Source organism: Tachypleus tridentatus, chromosome 7, assembly GCF_004210375.1.
Source record: "Tachypleus tridentatus isolate NWPU-2018 chromosome 7, ASM421037v1, whole genome shotgun sequence".
NCBI classification, from domain to species: domain Eukaryota; kingdom Metazoa; phylum Arthropoda; class Merostomata; order Xiphosura; family Limulidae; genus Tachypleus; species Tachypleus tridentatus.
In genome coordinates this window covers 9,550,979-9,563,451 of record NC_134831.1, presented here as the reverse complement: position 1 = coordinate 9,563,451, position 12,473 = coordinate 9,550,979, and positions in this window count along the sequence as shown.

The window sequence follows — 12,473 nt, the reverse complement described above, 5'->3', positions numbered from 1 at the left end:
ATTTCCACCTGTATTGTTTTGTATGTACCGGTATGTGTTTATTCATAAGGTCGAACAAACTGCGTTAACAAATCTTAGTCCCTACGACAAGGGTTAAACATTGAAATATACTCTTCAAAAAAAGAAACGCAAAAGGCAAAATATGAGACAAATTGTTAACAAGTTTATTCCGGGTAGTTCTGTATGACATGTGTGAAACTTTGCACATTCACTGCTGAACATCCCAAGTCTGCAAAGGCGAAGTCCACGCTCACTAGGTGAAGTTTAACGTCACTCAACGTCAATAACGAGTATGCCTCCCGTGAGCATCAATAACTGCTTGGCATCTCCTGCTCATGGAAGCGATGAGATAACGAATCACATCCTGTGGAATGGCTGTCCACTCAGCCTGCAAAGCTGCTGCAAGCTGAGGTAGAGTCTGAGGTTGAGGTTGTTGCCGTCGCAGACGTCGGTCCAACTCGTCCCAAAGATATTCGATGGGGTTTAAATCTGGTGATCTGGAGGGCCAGGGAAGAACGTTGATGTTGTGGTGTCTCAAGAAGACAGTGGTGAGTCGGGCTGTGTGAGGACGGGCGTTGTCATGTTGAAAAACGTCGTCGACGTTCACCATGATGGGTTGCACATGGGACCCAAGAATCTCGTCGACGTATCGTTGAGCCGTAAGATGCCCTCGAATGTGCAAAAGGTCTATTCTGGCATTGTAGGCGATGGCAGCCCACATCATGACGCTGCCACCACCAAATCTGTCAACATCCTGCACACAGTTTGCTGCAAAACGTTCATCTCGGCGACGGTAAACACGGGTTCTTCCATCCTGCCTACGAAGCATAAAACGTGATTCGTCGCTGAACCAAACATGCCTCCATCGTCGATGAGGCCGTGCCCGAGTCCACTGCATCCGTGCTTGACGATGTTGCTGGGTGAGGATGACGCCTCTGACTGGACTTCGAGGTCGGATTCCTGCATCTCGTAGACGGTTGCGTACGGTCTGATCGGAAATCCTACGCAGCCCTGGTATGGTTGAGGCAGTAGACGTCTCAGTGGTGGTCCTATCCCGAAGGTGACGTAACCGGATGTAGCGATCTTGTGCGGGCATGGTCACACGAGGTCTGCCAGATCGTGGACGGTCACGAGTTGATCCATGTTATTGGTGACGATTCCATAGCTTTGTGATGGTGCTTGGGTGGACATTCACAGCTTTGGCAACATCTGATCGAGATTCGCCTGCTTCCAAGCGACCAATGGCGTTGTTGCGTTGTGCTTCAGTCAGTCTTGGCGTAACTGTATTGCGTGTCGGTGGCTTAACACTGAGCTATGGAAACCGAGAACCCGTCACTTTTATAGGGATTTTGTACATGTTGCACTTGCAGAACATGCAGATCTCTCAAACAATTTTATTGGACACAAATGCATTTTGGCGAAAAATCTGATGTTTTCCTCCGTTTTCAAAGTGCACAACTTTTATTGTCATTTTGGTCTGACAATCAGTGCTTTAACACGTGTAACATCACATACTCTGAGCTTGTAACGTTATTACATATATTTTTCTTTAAAATAAAAAAAAATCCCTTTTGCGTTTCTTGTTTTGAAGAGTATATAACAGCAGGTGAAGTTGAAAAGATTTGCTAATATTTCACGTACAATAGACACTGATTATCTAACAATGTAAGTTTATATTAAGTAAAGCATTAGGTAACTTGTATACATGTCATGGGAAAACTCATTGTTCAAACGAACGACTGTAAACTGCCAATTTTTTAAGGTTGACTAAATTGTACAACTCTGGTGTTTCTACACAAAATCCCTAATCACTTATTAACGTGTAGGTAACTAGAGAATATTAATAAAACTCGTCACTTGATGACGTGTTGGACAACATGGAATATTAATAAAACTCGTCACTTGATAACCTGTAAGACAACATGGAGCATTAGTAAAACTCGTCACTTGATAACGTGTAGGTAAACATTAAACATAAACATTAAAGAAATATCTTTTTTCAAGTTACATTAAATTCTGTTACAGGTGAACGTATTCACTTCTCAGTCAACTTTCTTGGTCGTTCACAGTCTAGCGTTACGAATGTAATGATATAGTTAGTTACTCAAGTCTGTAGACGTCGACTCGATTTGAACTTTTAAACAATCATTAAACGTCTTCTCAACTCAAGGTAGAAAATAAAGATGTTTAAGTCTTAACCTTCCCACATCGATGAAGAAAACTTGATTATAAGTGTACAACGCTTCGTGAAGGTTTTTTTTTTTAGTTTCGCGCAAAGCTACACGAGGGCTATCTGCGCTAGCCGTCCCTAATTTAGCAGTGAAGGACAAGAGGGAAGAAAGCTAGTCATCGCCACCCACCGCCATCTTTTGGGCTACTTTTTTACCAACGAATAGTGGGATTGGCAATTACATTATAACGCCCCCACGGATGAAAGGGCGGACATGTTTGGTGCAACGGGAATTCGAACTCGCGACACTCAAGTTACGAGTCGAACGCCTTAACCCATCTGGCCAATGCCGGGCCTCTTCTAAACTCTTTTTGACATCAAAGACCTTGGGGGACATACCCATTGAAGTTACTTTTTATTTCACTTTGAATACTTCCAGAGGAGTCATAGTTGAAAGAGATTTAAGGACTGTCCCCGAATCGGAGATCCTCGTAGGTCTCACCAGCCAAGGTGTTACAGCAGTACGCCAAATCTTCACTCGAAAAGATGGAATTCTGGAACCAACAAATATTCTAATACTAACATTTACTGTATCACGTCCTCCCACCACAATAAAAGCAGGATATCCGAATTGTAAGGTGCGATCTTATATTCCAAATCCTGTACGATGTTTCCATTATCAGCGATTTGGTCATTCAAAACAATCTTGCCGTGGTTCCTTGACCTGTGCCCGTTGAGGTGGTAAAGACCATAATGCCACTGAATGCCAACTTGAACCACATTGTATAAACTGTAATGGTACGCATCCTTCTTATTTTACCTCTTGCCCTAAATGGGTAGAAGAAAAAGGAGTCCAAACAGACCATACCCTATCCCCTACACAATCTTCACCAGCAAATCTTAATGAAACACTTCCCAAAATCAACGCAGTTCACGAATCAGTGTCTCCTTCCATCTCTGTCCTGACCACACCTTCCAGTCATTGCCGAACTTCACCCTCTTCAAGTCAAGATGTTTCCATGGGGTCTCCCTCTCTTGATACCGCAAAATTTATACAAACCACTCGTCCACGCCCTCAATCATTAGTACGTGTACCGATAAATTCAGACCCGACCATTTGAGCTAAAGCAGGATCCACAGAGGGCTATAGACCCACATCCAATAAAGAAAAAAAACGCGGTCGTAAGCAGAAAGATTCTTTACCGTCTTCACCTCTGAAATAATTACACATTGCCACACTAATCCAATGGAACTGTCGAGGTTTTCAATCAAAAGTGACTGACATCAAAGATCTGATTGACTTTTATCATCCCATATATTTTTCTTTGCAGGAAACATTTTTACAGCCTACAAATACAGTTACTATCGGACACTATTCATTATACCGGAACGACAAACTATGTGTAGGACGGGAACATGGGGGAGTTGCATTGCTGGTTGATCAGAATGCGCCCACTCGGTCCCTGACATTGACAACACCCTTGGAGGCAGTAGCCATCTGTGTCTCCATGGGTTGTACCATCACTATTTGCTCTCTATACCTTACACCTGAAACGCATTATAATCAATCAGACCTCGATACCCTCATTGAGCAACTCCCAACCCCTTTTTAATCTTGCGAGATTTCAATGGGCATAATCCCCTCTGGGGTGGCTCCCGTATTGATATGAGAGGGCGCGCCATATAGCATATGATCCTGAATCACAACCTAGCTCTATTCAATACAGGCTCTCACACATATTTTCATGCATCTAGTCAGTCATTTGCAGCTATAGATATTTCTGTCTGTTCCCCTTCGTTACTCACTCACTTTTCCTGGGAGGTTGACATCAATACACAGGGTAGTGATAATTTTCACATCATCTTACGAGAGACTGGCCGTGATCAGTACCACCAGACATGTGTACCTCGGTGGAAGTTCACTACTTCCTCGGAACGTGATCCTGCCATCTTATGCAAATCATCCATAGATGATTCTATAACAACAGTTACCAACAGTATTACACAAACTGCTACTCGATGCGTCCCTAAAACCTCGACATGTTCCCCACGACATCCCCGCTCTTAGTGAAATTCTGCCTGTTCTATAACACGAAAAACTCAGAAACGTGCTTAGGATAAATTTCGAAGATACCCAACGCTCTCAAACCGCATTGCATTTCAGCAAGCCCGTGCACACGCTCGTCAAGTTAGACGTCAAAGCCAGAAGGAATAACAGATTAAATACACCTCCAGCATTTCTTCAACCACCAGCACAAAAGTTATATGAGATAAGATCCGGAGGGTGAGTGGAAGATATACTTTTGCCCCCCTCTCTATCTTAATATCTGATGGCCACGAAGTTGCAGATGCTCAGAGCATTGCCAATACTCTTGGAAACTTCTTCTCTCGTGTATCTAGCTCTTCAAACTTATCCCCTTCCTTTCTAACCATTAAAACACAAGTTGAACATCTGCCTCTTTCCTTTTCAACTGATCATTCCTATGACTATAGTCGCCCTCTTACACTGATGGAACTCAAACTTGCAATACATCAGTTGGACTTGATAATATACATTACGAGATGTTATGCCACCTTTCCCAGAACTCTCTTACTATTCTCCTAGCTGTCTTTAATTGGATATGGCAGAAAAATGTCTATCCAGATGCTTGGCGACAAACTATCATACTTCCTATTCTGAAACCTGGGAAGGATCCAACAATTCCTTCAAATTACCGTCCCATTGCTTTGACAAATTGTCTCAGTAAGATCTTAGAGAGGATAATCAACGCCCGCCTCGTTTGGTTTCTTGAATCAAACAACCTCCTCTCACCTACTCAGTGTAGGTTCCGAAGACAACGCTCTACGATAGACCACTTAATTTGTCTTGAAACATCAGTTAGAGAAGCCTTTTTGAAGCCACAACATCTTGTTTTTAATTTTTTTATTTAGAGAAAGCTTATGATACAACATGGAGATATGGCATCTTGCAAAACCTTCAGTCATATGAATTGTGTGGCAATTTGCCACTTTTTATTCAGCATTTTTTAATGAACCACTGTTTCCAGGTCTGTGAGGGCTCAACACTTTTCTGTTTTTTTCCCACAGGAGCTTGGAGGCCCTCAAGGCTGTGTTTTGAGTGTCACACTTTTCATTATAAAGGTTAATGCCATCAGTGATCAGCTACCCCCTACAGTTGCAAATAGTCTTTTTGTTGATGACTTTGACATCTCATGTCAGTAATCAAACATGAGGTTTATTGAACGGCAGCTACAAACAGCAATCAATCAGATACTCAAGTGGACTACAAAAAATGGTTTTAAACTTTTTACTCTCTAAAACCGTTTGTATACATTTCTGCTGCAAACGGGGAATCCACCCAGATCAAGAACTTTGTCTTGATGATGTTGTACTTCTTGTCGTCCCTGAGGCAAAGTTCTCAGGTCTTATATTTGATTGTAAATTAAATTTTATATCGTACATCAAGCAACTTCGTATCAAATGTCTACAAGCATTGAACATTCTCCGTTTCCTCTCTTCTACTTCTTGGGAAGCAGATCAATACTCCATGCTCAAAATTTATCGTGCCCTCGTCCAATCCAAACTTGACTGTAGACCTGTGGTTTATGGTTCTTCCAGAACATCAGCACTGAAAATGTTGGATCCTGTCCATCTCCTGGGGCTTTGGCTTTGCATTAGAGCTTTTCGTACTTCTCCCGTGCAAAGTCTGTATGTGGAATCTCAAACACCCCCTCTATATATTCGCCGTTTGCAACTGTCTCTAATGTATGCTTCCAAACTTCGATCCTTACCACAGCATCCTACCTGGAGTTGTGTTTTCCAACCACAATAGACCACACTTTTTAATAATAGAAAATTTGCCATTGTTCCTTTTAGTCTCCGTATCCTGGCACAATTAAAAGAATTGGATTTCTCCTTGAATAACATTGCAGTTTCTTCAAATCAGTCTATTCCACCTTGGCAAATTACTGTCCCTAATTGTAACCTATCTTTGAGTCATCTGAGGAAAGCAGATACATCCAATTGGAAATATTGCTCTTTCTTCGCTGAACATCTTTAATATGATCCATCCATTCCTATGTATACAGATGGTTCCAAGTCGGGTGACTCAGTGAGCTCTGCTATGGTTTGTGACAGTTCGATTGTGGCACACAGACTCCCCCCTACAGTTTCTGTTTTCACTGCCGAATTGCATGTCATCTCTCTTGCCCTAAATCATATTGAATGAATGCAATATACAAACTGTACAATATATACGGATTCACTCAGCTGTCTATTGGCCCTGGAATCATTCCATGATAGTCACCACCCTCTTCTCATCAATATCGAAGACAAACTGGCCCATCTTTCTCTCTCATCTGTCTCCGTCCAATTCTTTTGGATACCAGGTCATGTTGGTATTTGTGGGAATGAGCTGGCTGACAGAGCAGCAAAGTCTGTCTGTTCTGGATCTATCATCCCAGTAACCATTCCATACATAGACTATGGTCCAGTTATCAAATCCAGACTGTACACCAGATGGCAGGGAACCTGGAATGAGCAACACAATAACAAGCTTTTTCAAATCAAACCTTCTCTTTGTCCTTGGCCCTCTTGCTTCTGTAAGGATCGTAGAGAGGAGGTTGTTTTGGCAAGGCTATACATTGGTCACAGTTTTTTAACCCACCACTTTCTTTTGTCTGGAACTGCTGTACCAACGTGTGGTCTATGTGGCACTCAGATCACACTCATCCACATTTTATTATCATGCCGTCGTTACAACCTAGAACGACGACACCATTTTAACGATATTTGTAAGGAGGGTTTGCCCTTGACTTTGGCCCATGTTATAAATGATACTGCCCATCTCATTCATGTTTTTACATTTTTAAGAGCCATTGGTCTTTTACACTTAATTTAAGGTTTTTATTGAATTATATAGTGTTTTAGCATGATTTCTTTTACACATTTTAATGTTTTAACACGATTTCTTTCACACATTTCAATTTTTATTTTGACTTGAACTCAGGACTGGAAAGGCCAACTCCAGGTGACTGTCAGCAAAGGTGTACTTCTTGCTTCAGTCTTCCTGGCAGTTCCTAATTTTACATATTTTACTTTTTATCTTAATTGCCCTATACCTATACTGTACCACATCTTGTCTGGCACAGATAGCCTTGTAGCTTTGTGTCAATAAACATTAAATACCTACCTACCTACCTTCTGGTTCTGGTTGCTGATTTTGGTACTGAGTGAGGGTTTTGGTATTAAGGTTGTGTATTTAAACAGACAGTAGACTTTATTAGGACAAAACAAACACACAGTGGACTCCATCAGCACTAAACAAACAGACAGTAGACTCATTTAGGACCAAAATTAAAACAGGCATGAGACTCCATTAGGACCGAACAAACAAACAGACAGGAAACTCCTTAAAGATCAAACAAACAGACAGACAGGAGACTCCACTAGGACCAACACCCTACCTTGTTGTTTTGTTTGTTTAATTTATTTTTGTTTTCAGTTTATTTGTGTCCTTATTCTAGTTAAGCATGAAGCTTTACACTTGGTTATCTGTGACGTGCCAACCACGGTATCAATACCAGATTTTTATTATTTTTTTTTCACTGTTATAAGCGTTCAGACTTACTGTTTAGCCACTGAGGGCTGCTTCACAGCGTAACAGTTTTTACTAGATATTTCCCGTAAAGTTTCTAGTAATGATATTTTCGCTACTTACATAAATTCGTTAGCGATCAAAATGTTACATATATTTGAAAGTGATAGACTGCCAAATACAGTCGAGGACTATCCCACTAGTCGTCCCTAATTGTAAAATATTTTCAAATGGTAGACTATCAAATCTATTCGGGCACCATCACACCAGCCGTCCCTAATTGTGAAGTATTTTGAAATGGTAGACTGTCAAATCTACTCTGTGACCATCACACTAGCCGTCCCTAATTGTGAAGTATTTTGAAGTTGTAGACTGACAGATATATTCAGGGGCCATCACACTAGCCGTTCCTAATTGTGAAGTAATAGATTAGAGTAAACGTATCTCGTTAACGTCATTCAAACCGTCAACTCTTGAGCTATTCATTACCAAAGAATATTTGGATTAATTGTTACATAATAACAACCCCACGGTAATGTGTATTTTCGGTAACGGGATTCGAACTCATGATCCACATTTTACGAGTGTATTGCTTTAACCACTAAATCTATTGTCTTGATTTTTATAATTACGATTAAAATATTTAATAAAATCTCATTATATCACAACTAAAAGGTTTAATTATAGATAAAAATAGATATGTTATATATTTTTAATAAATCGGAAGAGTGAAACTGACACCAAAATTTATTCTACTTAAGAGGTATGAAAATAAAGAATATTAGATTGTGTTACAACTTGTAAAACTGTAACAAGGAAATATAATTAAAATATTAAAATAATTTTTGATTCGCTTAGGAAAACATTTAAACACAGTTGGATTTTTGCCACTCTTATACTTTCATTTTGTTTTTCATAGAAACAACGTGCAATAGAGAACAATGGCTATGATTTATTTAAATAAATGATTAAAAACAAGGCAGTGTTGAAACATTTATTCACGACCGAGGTAAAGTCATATATAACCTATCTGAGCATGAGTTTACAGGAGTAGAAAGAATGTATTACGTAAAGTTCCTAATACCATTTAAAACGAATTGATAAAACCACTCTAAGAATTCCAAACTAACCACCATCTACTAAAAAAATATAATTACTTGATCTTGTTTGTTATGAATTTCGCGCAAAGCTACTCGAGGGCTATCTTCGCTAGCCGTCCCTAATTTAGCAGTGTAAGACTAGAGAAAAGACAAATAATCATCACCACACACTGCCAACTATTGGGCTACTCTTTTACCAACGAATAATGGGATTGATCGAAACATTATAATGCCCCCACGGCTGAAAGGGCGAGCATTTTTGGTGCGAGCGGGATTCGAACTCGCGACCCTCGGATTACGAGTCGAACGCTTTAACGCACTTGGCCATGCAGGGCCATTATTTGATCTCCAGCTATTTCAACTACTGCTGGATTAGTCTAAATCCTCTTCCAGATCTCACTATTCTGTTCATCAGCATCAATAGATTGAGAAAATAATGGATTGTGATAAAAAGTTGATATGGGGAACACAGTTTAAAACCATTTCCAACATGATGGATTATTCAAGGGTCAACTTTAACAAGAAAACATTTCAAGCGCCAGATTTAACAAGGAAACATTACAAGCGTCAGATTTAACGAGAACACATTCTAGCAAGCATTTACTAGGGATTTATTCTACAGGTTAACACTGGAAAAAAAAGTAGGAACAAAGTACGGAGAAAAGACGAGATTTTGGCAAAATTTGCATAGTGTTTGAAAGTAATCTTAACTATTGTTCCACGTTACACTGCTAAATTAGGGACGGCTCGGTGCAGTGGGCTAACAACCTACTTACTTAAATACTTGTTAAAGAATCCGCAAGCGATTGCGGCCCTATTTTCCTAGATGGAATTTAATGGTGATAACTCACTAACTAAATTTGGATGAGCCGATCCAAGTTCAGATCTTTAACGGAAGTTCTGCGGTAGGTGATGGAATCTGAGTCCAAACAACCAAAGACGCCATCTACACGATATTCAGACCGAGTACTGTTGAAACATCAGTTCCAACTAGTGATGGTTAAACAACTAGTTACAGAATGGAGGGTATAATTCACGAGACAAAAGGTGTTGCAAGTATAACTTGGAAGATGTATAAATTATGTCAGTAAATGTTACTTTTATAAATGAGGAACTTATTACACCCGAAATCGTAAGGAATAGACAGCTGTTACTTCACCAATGGAACAACATCACAGGGACGAGTCTTTGAGCCCAACCACATCTAAAAAACAAACCAAAATTGTTAATATAGGTTGTGCAACTATTGTATTTTTTGTTTTACGCTTGGTATTAATAGTCGTGTAACTGTTGTATTTGCTGTTTTACATTTGGTATTAATACAGGTTGTGTAGCTGTTATATTTGTTGTTTTACACTTGGTATTAATACAGATAGTATTTTTATATTAAGAAACAAACAAACAAACAAAAGGTTAAACAAAGATCGAGAAACTAGGACTAGATGCACTTATTGAGTGAAATTCAGGTGAGATTTGTTTTTGTTTGTATTTGAATTTCGCACAAAGCTACTCGAGGGCTATCTGTGCTAGCCGTCCCTAATTTAGCAGTGTAAGACTAGAGGGAAGGCAGCTAGTCATCACCACCCACCGCCAACTCTTAGGCTACTCTTTTACCAAGTATAGTGGATTTGACCGTCACATTATAACGCCCCCACGGCTGAAAGGGCGAGCATGCTTGGCGCGACGGGGATGCGAACCCGCGACCCTCAGATTACGAGTCGCACGCCTTAACACGCTTGGCTATGCCGGGCCCCTTCAGGTGAGAATCCCATCTGTTGCAACGAGATAATGAGTTCAGCGATGGGAATTTTTCTAGTACGTTGATGCACCCTTACTTTACAGCTGCAATAGTTTTACCTGATTTGGTAATGAAAGGTGGAAGACTGCTGCCATGAACAATGATAAAAGAAGACTGATATAAACAGCAAATGGACATAAAGTTCCAACAAAAAGTAGTAACGTTCTTCACACTTAATGATTTGTATACAATGGACATCATTTTATGAGGTTCCTCACGTCTTACACTGCTAAATTAGGTACGGCTATTGCAGATAGCCCTCGTGTAGTTTTGCGCGAAATTCAAAACAACCCAAATGTTATGAGGAGGGCAACTGAATGATGAATAGAGACCTAAACACCTCTTCCCGTTAAATTTGTACATCAGGTCTTTAAGATAAAATCAAATTTAAAATAATAATAATAAAATAGTGCTAAAATAAAACAGGCCACCTACGTTCTAGACTTATTTAAAAAAAATAAATTAATTAAAAAAATGAAAGAACAATATAAATGGACATTGCCCTGAAAAGGACCAGATTAAAGTGATGATATTACTTCAGCCATTCAGTATTTACTCGAAATATATTCATCTGGTCACTCCAACAAAGTAATGGAAGGAGGAAGAGGTCTAGTGTACCTGACCCTCCTGGTATATATAAATTTATATATACCCAAACACCAGAGAGAGAGAGGGCAACTGACGTTATGTAAGAGTGCATACTGGGAAGTGATTTCATAAAGGACATGAATAAAACTTCCTAGTGTGTGAGTTTGAACTTAACATATCAGTAGCAAGTTTACATCTAATGACTGGGCCTAAATAAAACAAACACTCCTGGTGGCTTAGGCGCATGGATACAAAGCATAAAGTCTGAGTCAAGTTGCGATATACAGGTCGTACTTTCATACGAAAGAAGAACATAATAAATAATACACGCTACTACACTTCTTCCTTCACACACACTCTTGATTCGTAGACTACATTAAAACCTTAGGGATATTTAGTTGGTCTACAGTTTTTGTGTTACTGGATCTGCCTTCGGTAATTCGAAATTGTAAAGATGTCTCTGGTGCTCATAATGCTACGCGCAGGTTAAATTAACTTCAAAATACTTGCATCGCCCGAGATCCAACGATATTACACAAAGGTTTTCAGGTGATTACAAAAAACAAAGTTTTCCAAACTCGAACCTAAAACTACCAGAGTTGAAGTGAGTGTGTTGGTACCAAGCACATTGACTCTTAATTATTCCTGTTTGTTAGGTGAGTTTTTAGATATATGTTAAGTAGTTAAATATAATAAAGTAACTTCAAGCTTTACTCGTGAAAAGTTTTCGAGGAATAGCTTTTCTGTTGTATTAACACCGTAAAAAGTTCTACACTTGTGAAACTCAAACTGCTTAATGATGACATATTTTTTAATCCGCGAATTGCTATGAAAAGCAAATTATATACATTGTGTTCTAATTCTTGATATATGACGATAGGTCGCACTTGAAAGAACTTCACGCGACGTCCAAGCCAGTTTAATCGTAAGAACTTTCCACATCAACCTGCATAAGCTTGGCAACTTTCATTCATATTACAGGAGGGAAACTGTATGGATAAATATATTCTTAAAGCGAAAGGTCAGAAAAGCGATTCTCCTCTGCATTTTTATAGATAAACGTAGTCTCAGATAGAACTTGATCATTTATTTGCGCAACAATATCATCAGACACTACCGCGTCAAAATGTCTAGACACCCACGTGGACACATTCAACCAATAGCACTCACAGAGTGTTATAACTGCCCTATCACTCACTCTGGTCGAGGCTATTCGTTGAG